At 41.6% G+C, this 14,245-nt stretch overlaps 1 protein-coding gene across 2 annotated transcripts in view; it reads right to left on the minus strand.

Moving 5' to 3' along the window:
- CUNH16orf45 (chromosome unknown C16orf45 homolog) overlaps window positions 1-14,245 on the minus strand; it is a 37,266-nt gene that overhangs the window by 9,488 nt on the left and 13,533 nt on the right. The window lies entirely within an intron of this gene.

The following is a 14,245-nucleotide window of genomic DNA, read 5'->3' on the forward strand; positions in this document are numbered from 1 at the left end:
GCAAGGGTGAGAACAGCAGAGAGTCTGGAAAGGGGCAGCAGAAGGTGCTACATTATTTGGCAGAGCCAGGGCAAGGTTTATATCCCACTACCAGCTTTCTTGGTGACCTTACTAATAATTCAGCCCTAATACCAGAGATCTGGAAACTGTCATAATTTGGCATTTATCTATTTTTGAGGTCTCGTGCCTTCGGTGAATGTCCTCCACAGTTGATGCTGAATGCTTCAAATCCTTATGTGATATGTGCAGGAAGTCCATCAATGTTAAGATACAGAAGACAGCTTAAAAAAACCCCAGAAAAGTAACATTAGCAGAAGCTGCACCTTCAGTTCTCATTGAAACTGCTGCTTCTCCAGAGAGCTGCCATACTGAATGATTCCCCTGGAAGGTAGCAGCCTTCAGCATTAGCTTCCTGGCACAGGTTTCATTTCAGTGTCTCAGCCACAGCTGCAGCCAAGGCTCAGGTGTTGGCCGCAAGGTCTGCATCTGGGGCTTCCATTTTGAAATCACACCCTGAAGAGCACAAACCCAGCCTCTGTGATTAATTGTACATTCTCAGCTTGGATCTCACCAACACTCTCCTTGCCCACGGATCTTCTGTTTTTCATAATTCTGTGCTTGAGGGGTGGATTGGCTGCTGCCTGAGCACCCCAAGGTAGCTGAAGTGCCATCAGAGCAGGGGTTGTCACAGTGGTATTTCAGGAGAGGAAGGCTGAGGGATTCGAGTGTGTGTATATGTGAGAGCGAGCCCCCAAAGGACAATGCAGCCAAATTATTGATTTAAGTGAGGAGTGGAAAAAGTAGGTGTTTCTGGCACAAATAAGACTTTAATCACAACCCAAGAGCTTTTATTCTCCCTGCCGCCTCTGCAAGGAACGCAGGTCTCTGCAGGGAGCTGTCCTTCAGCTGCTTTGCTCCTGTTAGTAAAACATGTTGATCCTTTTATTATTTGCTGCTTAGGTTAATTCCATCTTGCCTGTTCTGCTACTTTCACTGTACTATGACAGCTGTTTCTGCTGCCTTTTTACCCCCCCTCCTCCCAAAATATGACCGTGAAATACCTCTCCAAATAATCCTTATTGCTGACCTCTTTTCTTCTTTTGTGTATCCCTGTCACCTCTGCTGGGATCGGCTCTCCCACTGCCCATCTGTCTTGTAAGACTTAGTTTTATTGGGAAGATCAGCATGTTTGCCTCAGGACTAGTGCACAGTCCATTGCTGTGTGTGGTTAGGACATTTGGAGGCAGAGATGTTTTTACTGATGAATATTCTCACTTAGACTCCCCATATTATTCATGCTCATCACAAGCAAAGCCTGCTTTACTCTTGAGATCCATCACACTAAATGGTACTGAAATTACTTTTATCAATTAATCTTAAATGCTGTCCTCCCAGGAGAGTCAGTATTCAAAATACGCTGGGATATGAGCAAACCTCACAGTTCTTTATCTATTCAATGTTCATGTACTTTGGGTGTCATGTTCATACATTTGAGTAAGATGACCATGGCTAACAAAGATGACAGTTTCTTGGCAAGAAATATTCAATAGTGAACTGCTGTATTCAAATGATATTGGGCCACACTCTCAACTAGAACAGAACAGTGAAGAGAACAGTGAGTTTCTACAAAAGATCTCTGTGATAGACAGAGAGAGGACTTTTTTTCCTGATTGAGTAGATTTGGTTTCATTCTGAGAAGCTCTGAAATACACTAATTAAAATACTTTACTATATCAGCTTGGCTCCCTGCCCTCGCTAAGGAACTCCAAAAAGCTAATGGCACAGCTCCTCTCTGAGGCTTTTCAGGAATTTTAAATAGCAGCAGCAGTATATTCCAAGTGAGCAGGATCATTCATGTTCAGTAGACCCTACAGTCCCTATGCCTAATTTGTGGCAAAGGTACTGGCCTCATGTTGCAGCTTCAGTTGCACTTCCTCCCTGTTATTTTGGCTGGTTTTCAGACTGCAGAGCATGTAGCTGATATTCCATGTATATCCTTAGCATCTCTTTTTCCTGAGACCTAAACTTTGTTCCTGCCTTGTAACACACAGCAGAGAAGTAAATCTGTGGCCAAAGCACTTTAGCTCTGTAACAGCTCTGTGACCACATGAATTCCAAAGATCATAAGTCAGATGACCTCTCCAGAGTCCCAGTTCTGCAGGCTGGTGCATTGTGCTGACGGACAAAAACTAAACCCACCATCTGCACCAATCCCCTTAAGCACATGGAACATCTTTCCTCCCATCTGTGTCAAACAGCCTTTCTGTTTCATCCATTCCACAGTGCTGATTAGGAAAAAAGTAATAAAAAATAAGGTTAAATGACTAAAGGGATGGCTGAAGGACATATGAGACTATGCCAAAGCTTCATCCATCTGACTTAATGAAAGTAGGATCTATGGCTGCTTGTAACTATAAAGCACATCCTGCATCTGCTAGCAAATAATACTGAATGTAGGGGGACAGGTGCTGTCCTGGGAAAGAGTTGCCTTGTTGCCCTTGAAGCAAAGGGAAGAAGAGGAACTCCTGGAGAGGAAAACTCTTGGAAGGCCATTCAATCTGTACTGGTACTATGAACCTTCCTCTCTTTTCCCCCTTATGCACTGGATGTTGGATGTGAGGTAGTTACAGGAGTCCCAGAAGAAGTTAATGCTGCTTCTGAGAAAAAAATATATATATTAAAAAAAAATCAAATCCCTGTGTATTTCTCATTTGGAAGCTGGATGGTCAGCAGGGTTTGATTGACAGCACCTTGGTATTACTATCAGACCTCTTTAGGAAGTAAAAAGAGCTTTTGGAAATCTTAAGGAGAGCAGCAATCTGCAGAATAGAGCAGGAAAAACTCCTTTGGGTCCCCTAACCTACAGAGAAGCTAAAGAAACACACTGAACTTCGGTTTGCAGCCCATTCTCTCCTGTAAGTTAAATCTATCAATGCAAGACAAGCTGGAGGAGAAGTCACACAAATTCTTGTCCAGCTCATTCCAAAGCTCTGTGACACTCCCTGTGTGCCTGGTGCTTTCTGGAAGAAAGGCAGCACAGGCGGGGTGTGGGGCTGTGCAGGATGCAGTGACTCTTCCCTGCAGATTCAGCATGGCACAGGCACTGACACGGCATCCTCCAAGCCTGGCTGAGTTACCTGCAAAGCTGCTTGAGACATTTGCCTAAGATTTGCAATATACAACCAACCTTTGCTGAACTCTCTCTTCTCTGGAAGAGATGGTACATCCTTTCCAGTCCCTGTGAAATAATTTTTCACGTTGTAGAAAAAACATCAATGAAGCAAACAGCAGTTACAATATGGCAGTTTTGCCTCCAGAGCTGAGTTTTAAATGTCTGCCCAGGAATCCTAAACACGAGTTATGAGTATGATAAAACATTTCTCTTGTTAGGAGCCCAAATCCATTCCTGGAGTAATTGCAACAGTATTGAACTAGGAATGAATTCTCAGTGTGTTTTCATGTATTCCTGACACACTGTCTGCACTTCTGCTTTTCTCTTTCTTACTGGCTTATTGCAGAACACCCTCTGTATGCTTGGAGATATCACACAAGCACGTATTCTTCTTCTCTCTCTTAGTATTTCAAGCTATATCATCACAACCTACAAGTAGAGTCTCTGTTTGCCAAACAAACAAACTAAAAAACCTAAAAAACCAAACCTCATAATGAATAAACAGCATGAGAAAAAGATTTTCTAAACATGTCACAAAATGACAGGAAAATAAGTGGGTTGGGAGAGCCTGCAGTGGTCTGGCACCGTGACTCAGCCCCATTACATGCTTCTGTGGTCCAGCTACCACGGGGAGAGTGCCCCAAGCGCTGTCCTTGCCACCCTGTCCTTGCCACCCGATCCACAAGTGAGGTGACAGCATGAGTCACCTCTGCTGTGCACCATCTGCACTGAGGGGGAGCAGGGCATGCCAACGCAGCAGAGCCCTCCCATTCAGCTGTGCCCTGGCAAGACTCAAAGGCTGTGCAAGATAATGGGAGGCTGGACTTAAAAAAGAAACATTCTGTACCAGACACAAAAGAATTGTTTTGTTCTGTTTCAGTAGAAATTATTCCCCAACAGCTAAATTTTTCTGTCTTCTTTTCAGCCAAGGAAGAAAAGCAAATTCCCCGGTGTAAGACCTAGGTGCCATCTAGAGTCATGGATAGGAAAAATTATAGTGAAAGCTCATAGAAAAAAATCACTAAACACCCCTCTTAGTGGTCAGCCAAGAAAAAGGGATGGCCAACAAGACAGACAAATACTTCATATTTGAGTGTAAGAACTATTACTAACAGCTACATAAGCATCAAATATAATTTTCATTGATTTCAGGATGAGCAGAGCAGTTCAGTGTGTCTAGAGAGCTTCTGCCTTTGCTGAATGACTTTCAAAGCTGGAAATAGATCTGTGCTCCCTCTAGCATGTCTATAAGAGGAGGTCTGAGATTCCTTTGCTTTCAGTTACTGGATTAAAGTGCTTGAAGTCAAAAAAGGAATGTAGACCGGGTTTGTTGGTTTCCTTCCCTCTCTTCCAAGAGGGTTTGCAGATTATTTTTAGTTCTGTTTTAATACATTCCTGTCCCAGGAGTAAAATGCTTGTAATTGTTGGAGTTTCTGAAGACTTTGATAGTGCCAGTCTAGGAGCTGGCCTGAGAATCAGGTATCATGCTAAGTCACAAGCTGACATGATTATGTAACTGAAGGTCTCCATGTAGGGATAACAAGATCATCTCCTTGGTGGTGTCCCCAGTGAGCAAGGTGAGCACCAGCCAAGAGCAACCAGTAGTGATGGGGAAATCTGGGGGATTGAAGTAAAGAGAGGTATAGAAATAAAGAGAATTGCTACATAGATGGGGATGATGTCAAGCTGCAAATTCAAGGGACTTCAGTGGAGGCTGCCTTTGGGTACTGCAGGTGTTTATGGCTTTGCCAAAGCTGTGGGGAATCTGCAATGGTGACAGTGTTCTTGGGAGTACAAGAGCACAATAAATTTATAGAATCACAGATTTGTAAAGGTTGGAAAATAAGATTATAGAGTTCAACAGCCACCTCAGCACTGCCATGCTCACCACTACACCATGTCCCCAGGTGCCACATACACATGTCTTTTGAACACTTCCAGGGATGCTGTCTCCACCACTGCTCTGGGCAGCCTGCTCCAATGCCTGATCACCCTTTCAGTCAAAAAATTTTTCCTTATATCTAATCTAATCCTTCCCTGTGCAACTTGAGTCCATTTCCTCTTGTCTTCTTGCTTGTTATGTGGGAGAAGAGACCAACCTCCACCTGATGCTCCTCTTCTATATTTGACTCCTTTTTGTCCCTGTCAGCTTGGCTTAGTGACTCAAATCTTCTAATTATAAATCTGTGAGATCACAGGCAACATGTAATGAATACAGAACACGTCGTTTGAGTCATTATGGTGTGTGTTTATCACACTGTTATTTAGCTCAGCACCTGGTGCTGCTGGGGCTGGAAGACACAGAGCTGGCAATTTGTGAGCAGGGCGGCTCACAAATCAGAGGTCCTGTGATTAACTTGCACTATTGAAGTAAGTGTGTCTAACTTTCCTTGTTTAAAGTGCTCTCTGCTGGAGGAACAGTGCATGAACCACTACTAGCACAGTAATGTTGTAATTCAGCTGTTGTTTCAGAGAAGAGAAGATGGCATTTGAAATTCTCAGTCCCTCAAGGGTCATATTTAAGATATATTTCACATAAATTCAGAACAGTGTCTAGAGAGGCTGTCTGTTTTTCATTTTCACTGACATTGCTAAATTCTCTTGAGCTTGGCCATCTCGTCTGCCAATTATGAAGTTTTACCACGAATCAACAGTAACAAGAGGAGTTTTCCTGAAATTACCCCACTGTGGAGGGGAATATTTCTCCATGTGGCAAAAATTGACTAAGTTAATTTGTCTAAAAATGTATAGACAATAAAGAAGTCAGATTTAAATTCACAAGTATCAGTCCTTTGCAGCAGCATACAGAAGATTCTATGCAAAAGCATAGGGCGTGGTTCATTTAAACTACTCTGGTAGTTCTGGTTTTGGATATTAGGCACCTGAAGGAGGAAACTCTAGGTCTGGCTGTGCATTGTCTCTAGCAGAATCGATGACCCATTTCCTTCTTAATTTGCCTTCATGGTTTGACCCTTTCTTATTTTTAAAACCAGAAGAGCAACTATTTATCACAGCTGAAAAAAATTATAAAGATTTCTGGTATAAAATTAAACACTGACAGTCCATTTCGGGGCTTTTCAATTCACTGGTTACTCTCCTATTTATAGCAGAAGACAAGTGAGAAGGACCAGTGAAATACCACAGGGCAAGAGGGACACTTGGTTACAGAACATCCTTGCCTAGAGGAAGCTCAACTGTCCAAACGGGGGCAGGGGGGGCCAGGAACTGTGAGTGCCACGTGTGCATGATGTGCTTGAGTGGAAGGGACAATCCATTGTCCTTCCACTCATGCAAACCAGAGCAGAAGTAGCTAAGAACTGGGAAGTGAAAAACAGTCTGGGATTAAAGGTTACATCTGGAAATACAGTGCTAAATTTCTGGATTAAAAATGACAATGTCAAAAGATTAAAGCTGCTCCCTCTTCTATTAACAGTATTTTGTGACAACCACAACACATATTCAATGTAGAAAATGCTGTTTAAAGAAAAGTCTTTATTAAAGAACTATTTTTCTAGCTGTCCAACAGAGACAATAATAAAAATTCCTATTACATTTTTTCTAAGACACAAACATCTCAACTACCAAGTTTACAATTAATTAAATACTTTCCGAATGATATGTTTATCATTATACACTAAAAAAAATGCTTTTCCTTTCTGAGTATTTTAATGCACCGTTTTTACAGCCAAACATCTGAAAGTGTAATGTGTTTTCTTCTGGGGTTGGTGGTTTGCTGTCAAACAGGGCAAAGGAGATGGGTCTGCAGAGAGATCAAACTGAACTAAGGCATTTTCCTTCCCCTTTGAGAGCTGATCTCTGAACTTTTAGCTTAAAGTGCACAGTCCAGAACTTTGCAATTCTGTCCTGAACTGATGTTCTTCAGGCTTCCAGGCTCCCATGTGAGGAGCTGGGAGACTTGGCAGAGCTGGACCTTACAGGACCTCCCGGCTCTACAGTGGGCACACTGACATCCTTGAGGCTCCCAGACCCTTGGCAGTCCCCTAGAAATGCTGTCCCTAATCCGAGAGACCTCAAGCTTTGACTATCTGACAACTTTCATTACAAAAGCATGTTGTGCCATTTCACAGCTTGCAGTTTCCTGGTTATTGCCTCAAGGACTCTGGTTATTTGCGGCTGGGACACTGTTGCAACGTGCTTGGGACAGCAAAGCTCAATGGGGACCCAGCCACAACTTAACCCTGTCTTGCAGAAGAGCCTGTGCCACACCAGGCTGTATCAGTGGGACAGCCATGGTGTCCCTCTACAGCTGGGCTTGGTGTTTTCCCTAATGGTGCCTTATCTTACGAAGCCGACAACCCGACAGGTGTATCTATTGAATAGTATGTATCATCACACAACTGCCTCCTTCTCTACAGCCTCCCCAAGTGCATCCTACGTTCCTAGAGCAAGATACAATCAGGAAGAAAAAAAAAAAAAGGAAGGAAATCTGCTGTATTGTTAAGATTCCAGAACAGTGAAGGAAAAAAGATTTATTGCTCCTTTCCATGAAAAGACGGATCTTATCAGAAAACACTGACAACAACAACAGCTCTATTCATGAGCAAAAATCTGGTTTTGCTGGTGTTATTTATTTACGCTGCAGTAACAGCAAGGTGCCAAACTCAGAGAAAAGTACCAGATGCTCAACACATAAGTAAACAGTCCTAAGGGAATTCCATGCTTAACCTTAGAGGACAGAAAACAGATATTATACAGTACAAAATAAAAAAGGAGCAAAAGAATCAAAAGTACCCAAGAAAGCAAAAGTCAGAATACCTGCTTAGCAATATATAACCAGTGAGTTACCACTGCTATTCACACCTCTGACAGCCTGTTTTCTCTCTTTCCTCTCTCTTCCCCAGGGTGATGCTCAGTGTGGGGCTCTGTTGCCACAGGAGGCATGAAGCCACTGAGAAATCAGAGTTGATGTCACATTAGTGAGACACTTGTAAGAGTGTTAAAGTATTTGGTTCAAAAAAGAATTCAAATTTGAAATTAATTTTGTTCATACAACGACAGCAATTACTGCTGCCTTCTCTCACTTTAGAATGGAACACTCCACGTACACATTTTTGTAGTACTTTGCAGCATTACTTTCCAAGTTCAGCCAGTAATGAGACTGTTTCATTTTCCCACTTTGTGTCTACTAGATTTACTGCACCCATTTTAAATTAAAACATGGGATTTCCAAGTTGGTTTGTTTAGGGTTGTCATCACCAAGGGAATTAACCTCTCATTTCAGCAGTTCTTGCGTACTTTGGAGTTGCTTCCCTTTGCAGTGGTTGCATAAAGGCAGGCAATCATCAGAGATACTTTTCTGTACTTAAAATACCAATGTGCTGTGCATATTGCAAATGACATAAAGGTGAGACTCCTATCTGACCCCTATGGATGTCCTATTGTTCTTAGAAGGAGTATGTACTATACATTTTTCTCCATGAATTTGCCCTGAGTTTGAGATTCTACCATTATACCCAACACCCTCCAGAATGACCATTACTGACTATTCCACCTCAACTACTACCAGCAATGGACACATCAATGTCACAGCAGGACAACAGAGATTTATGGGTTTTGCAAACTGGGAGAAGGATAAAGGTTTAAAAGGCAAGTAAAGAAAAAGTAAGCCTGATTTGAAGCAAGAAAAAAAACCAAACTAGGGATAAATTATGTACTCTGGACAGCTAATGAAGCTGTGGGACTGCAAAGTCAAGTTGCAGCAAACTTTTCTACATAAAAGGTCTAGGATTTCAAGTAAGCAACCATAATAGTATAAAATGGTCTAAAATCCTGAATAGATCTATGGAGAATGTGGATGATGCAAATATTATTAGCACTCTGGAGAAGAGGGAGTCACCTACTAGTGTGTAGTGAGAGTATACAATGACCAATTTTAATTCTGAGTCAGTGTGGAGGTGAATTTGGCATCTTCACAGTATTAGTTTAGTGATGTAATAACCACACAGACATTCAGCAAATACACCATTGTATTTATAGCATTTTTACAGATAAAAAAAAAGTTTAATGAGTAAAATGTTTTCAGTAATTGGCTAAAGCAACCTAATAGGGCTTTATGTTTATTTTCTTCTATTTAATATCTTCTATCCCCTACACATGAAAAAACTGCCATTCAGTTTCTGCCATTTTCTGCCATTCTACATGGCAGAAATAACCATCCCAAGACATCTATCACAGGTGGAAGCAACCACCACAGTTTTAGTTCAAGGTCATCCAATATAGCTTGCTTCAAGCTTTGCTTCCCATCTGGAAAGCCAGCAGTATCAGGCACTGGCAGATCTCCCACAGACTGTGTTTCATGATGACCGTGGATGCTATTTTATAAGAATTCCATGCCTTTCCACAGGCATAGGCAATAACTGTGGGTGAGAAGATCTCACCTTTACTAATAATATTTACTGGCTCCCAACGTGCTAATGCATTTTAAAATGCACAACTTTTGCACTACGAATGATTCAGAAGTTCAGTTTTGATCTGCTCTGTATCACATAGAGGTCTGAGGGTTTGCTGCCTCTCTCTGTCAGCTAAACTGAGCTAACACATGCATCATCCATTTTCACAATTGTGTCTTTCAGCACAGTAGATTTCCATGCCCCCAGCGATCCTAAACTGCCTCTGAAGCCAAACACATCCACAGCAGCAACACATTAAATGTGTGGCAAATGTGACAAAGAGGATGCTGCCTGAGCAGCTCTCTCAGCTTTTGGGTCTGTTATCTCACCAGGAAAGGAAAAAAAAAAAGGAAATGGGACAGGAGAATTAGAAAGGAAGAGAGAGCGTGCATGTTCTGAAGGGGTGTGTTTGCTTTCCTTAACAGTACAGACAGATTGAACATTTACAGTTTGACCCAAAACTCTTTTTATAGAGAACATTTTAAGAAAGGAGCTGAGAGAAGCCTAAAAAGAGAAGGAGGGGGAATGCTGGCAGGCTATAAACTGATGCTTTTCTGTACATATTGTCTCCTTCATATGAATATATGCTGAGTTCTCAGCTATTCTAAAAACAAACCAAGAAGAGCTGGAGATAGCATACGATGGCTTCAAGCTACATTTTCATTTCCTGGGCTGGCTGGAGATGGTCACAACAGCTCCTGGCATAATTTTATGAAATTTCATAGTATCAGTAGCATTGAAGGAGAGATGCTACAAACAACCACAATTTCTACATAACCTGGACATATCCCAAGGAGGTCCATCCTGGGCACTAAGCAAGGCAGGGTCTTGAGACAAAAATAGGATTTGATAATGTAATTACAGAGCAAATCACAGTGCATCTGCTCTGCTGTGACTGAGGTTGCCTGAGCTAAAATATGATTGTGCAACATAAATTGTGGCATTACCTAATTGAGAAAGGCTTGATTTTATAATCTGAAAATTGTCTCCTTATGAACTTTAGATAGTTCTTCATAGCAAGCAGGTATTCAGCCAGAAGTAGTGTGGATTTCCTGGATATGAAGGGTACAGCTGCTTGCAGCTGCCCTCCTTTTTTTTTTTAAAGGAGGAAACAAAAACAAAGAGCAAAAGCAAAGGACACATTTACAAAGGTTAATATCTAACTTGAAATGTGCACAATGGTTTGGGGAACTTCATGACCTGTTAGTCCATTGCTTCAGCTCATTTTTCTTTCTTTGTTTCTTTGTATCAATAAAATGAAAAACAAGAATTATCAGAAAACTGGCCTCCTATAACGTATATGCTACAGGATGAACTATTTCACTGTGGTATATAGCAAATAGTCTGTCAAATAGATAAAATCGTTCAGCTGCTTTCCTTGCTTTTCAAATAAAAAAATTTCAAGGGACAGGCCAAGAATAAGCTGTCACACACCTAAATTTCACACAGTGGAATTAAAAAGCTGTGTTTTGCAATAAAAATTATTATTTGAAATTTGAAAATCAGAGATGTCTGTTGGAGTTTCTGTATGCTTTTGCTTCACTTTAGAGTTCCAGAAAGTCATACTGTTTAAATATATCTTTGTGTGACTACACTTCATCTTTAAGTGCTTTAGTTTTTAATTACTGAAATGAGGTCTTACTTTTATGTTTAGTGCACCAGTAAGGAATTTCCACTTCTCTCTGCAAGGCAGAGGAAAGAGAGTACAAAGGACTGCAAAGCAGTACAAAAGAGTGAAAAATTACATGTAATGGAACTGTATGGCTATTTCTGGTCTCCACATAAAAATTTCTGCTGTTTCATTTTTACACAGGGTAAAACTTGTTTCCACTGTTCTCACAGATGGCTTTTTCTGTATTTTGGGGAAGGGTTTTTTTTTTAATACAGTACACTACAGAAATATCTATGCTTGTCTGAGAGTGAATCCTTGGTCTGTCACTAAAAACCAGTATGTGCTGCTCTGTGGGACTGGGGACAGCACATCATTTGTGGGCCTGGTACAGAGATGCTGTAAAATTGCAACACCTTCTTAAATATATCTTCTGAATTTTAAAATCATTTTGATGGGTATTAGTACATGTCCACCAGTCAGTGAGTCCCTTCCAACTCTAACTGTTCTGTGATTCTACGTTTTGCCAAGGAATCCCTCATGCAGAGTTTGTATTGTTTGAAGAGAGACACATGCTATACAAACCACAGCTGAGGAACTGCCAGAAAGAACATTACGTTACTGATGATCTCACATACCAACAGGAACAGTTTTTCCTTGTTCACACACAGAAGTGTGAAAAATGCAAACCAATTCCAGGTCCATTAACATCTAGACCTTGCTAGGGCTTTTTTTTAGTTGGGTTTGTTGGGGGCTTTTTACTGGCTGATATGCTAACCTGGAGCTGTTCTCTGCCAAATGTCCTTATTTTATGGCTACCACATTTGCATCTTCTTCATGGAAAATAGTAAATTTAATTAGCAGCCTCAAAGTATGCTCCTTCCATGGATTAAACCTGACAGAAGAAGAGCTTGCTGTGGTTTCCATCAGCAGCAGGTCTAGCTTGCAGAGTTTTGTCTCCTTATTCTTGAGCCTGAGTGTTTTTAAATGCAGTGAAGGGCACCTGCGGGGGTGTGCAAGCAGAGCTGACAGGTCGTGTGTGCCTGTGACAGGAGGGAGCCACGGGCACCGTGAGGGCTGGGGACACACTCTGTGCACAGCTACAGAGCACTGCTTTCTTTAAGCGCAGCTACAATATACTTTGTCCTGCTTTAGGATCTGGCTACATGTGAATAAAAAGATCAGTCAGACAGACAGACAGTGAGAAGAATGAACCATTACTTTAAAAAACATAGCTGGAAATGTAAGCTGTGGCTGGATGTGCAAGCGATACAGAATCGTTTCATCGTGTTCGTGCTTTCGTAAGAACTGTAAAAACACCCCAATTCAAGAGAATTTCTATTCTGTTGCTAACAGCATGAAGGGCAAAAAAGGGAATACAAACATACCACACAGTTTCTCTAACACTATGTGTGTGTTTTATCCTTTTGCTATAATTAAAGGAAAAGCTAAAACAGAAGCAAGAACTAAAGAGATGTGGTTCTCATTAAAGCTGGTCTGGCACTCCGTGGTCTGAGCGTAGGTGTAGTGCTGCTTATTAGCAGGGTTCAAAGCTGAGTCTGCCTTAAACCTGTCTGAGGAGGCTCAGTTTCATGTGGCTGGTTGTATAGGTCATTCCCAGGGGAATCTAGTCCTGTCAGAAGAAATCAGTTACTAAAATTCATGACCTACATACAGACTTCTGGTCTTGGGACATTGGCAATTCATTACTTCAGAAATGAAATGGAAAAAAAAAAAAAGGCTACATATAAAGTCTTCCACAATCTGTCTGTGAATTAGAGTTTATGTAATCTGCTTAGTTAAACAGATACAAAACTTGGACCACTGAGGTAACCATGATTTGTGCTGTTAATCTCAGCAACAGGTTATTAAAATACATTTGTCATTAGAAGATGTTTGTCATTGAAGACTAATGCAGCCGAGCCCTTCCGTCAGTGTAAACTATCCAGCATGAAAGCAGTAAAGAACAGGTGCTGCTGTATTACTTGGGTATCACTAGCAATATGCTTCTCTCCTGTCAGGGCTAAATTGTAAAAACATTTTAAAAAATTAGATAAAGCCAAATAGACAATTTTTTTGGCCATTTCATTCAGTGGTGCTAACAAAGTGAATTTAAGTGCCTCAAGGATTAATGAGCAGAGTCAGAATATTCTGCCACACAGCAGGGAGCAGCTGGGCTAGAAAGCTGTGTGAATATCCCTGGAAAAGTGGTCATCTTGGTCCGCTCCTGCAGAAAGAATGAGAGGGTCTGTGACTGTGGCACTCCATGACTTAGAAAAGACAGAAACTGAGGCCACCTCTGCAGTCGCTGCCTCTGTCACCTGCCTGCTTTGCCAGTACCTTGGGCCAAGCCTCATGGAGACTCTGCTGCTCAGAAGAACTTTCCTGCCTGTGCCAGGGAGAGGCTGGGAGTGCTCCTGGGCAGCTCTAGGCAGTGTGTGAGGATGAGATCTAACGCAGAAGGAGAACAAGGCACAGTGTGAACATCAGTTCTATTCCCTCTTCAATAAGCAAGCTCTTCTGTGTTAAATCCCTTACTCAAACACCTGCCAGGCAATACAGAGTAAAGAGTGTGAGCACGGGGGAAATGCAAAGAACAGACTGGATACCAGAACAAACAGAACAGTTGCTCTCATTCACTGGGGCAGTTTATTTCAGTGCTTTGTTTGATACAGAAAATGTCAAGAGAAGTGCAGGGTTCACTGATGGGCTTCTTCCAGATTAAATTTATGTACAAACCAATAACCAAGCAGTTATTTCACTACCAGGAGCAGGAGTGACAAAACCTTTCCTGTTCACTTTATTTGTACCACTATGGCATTATCAAAGGTCAGTGCCACTACTACCAATCCTTATTTCCAAAGATGTCCAAGCAGTGATTCTGGGCAGAAGTCTTCTGGGATAATACTCAGAGATAGATGTCTGTGCTGTTTGCAGAGGGGTGATGCTTTCAGCTTCTGGCAATGCAAGTCAGGGCACTAAAGTTAACCTCCAGCGTAAGGGTCAAAGTACCAGTCCCCTGTACTTTAACGTGAGAAGACAGCCAGTGAGTTT

This window comes from Corvus brachyrhynchos, unplaced genomic scaffold, assembly GCF_000691975.1.
Source record: "Corvus brachyrhynchos isolate BGI_N302 unplaced genomic scaffold, ASM69197v1 scaffold5, whole genome shotgun sequence".
In the NCBI taxonomy this organism is placed as follows: Eukaryota; Metazoa; Chordata; class Aves; order Passeriformes; family Corvidae; genus Corvus; species Corvus brachyrhynchos.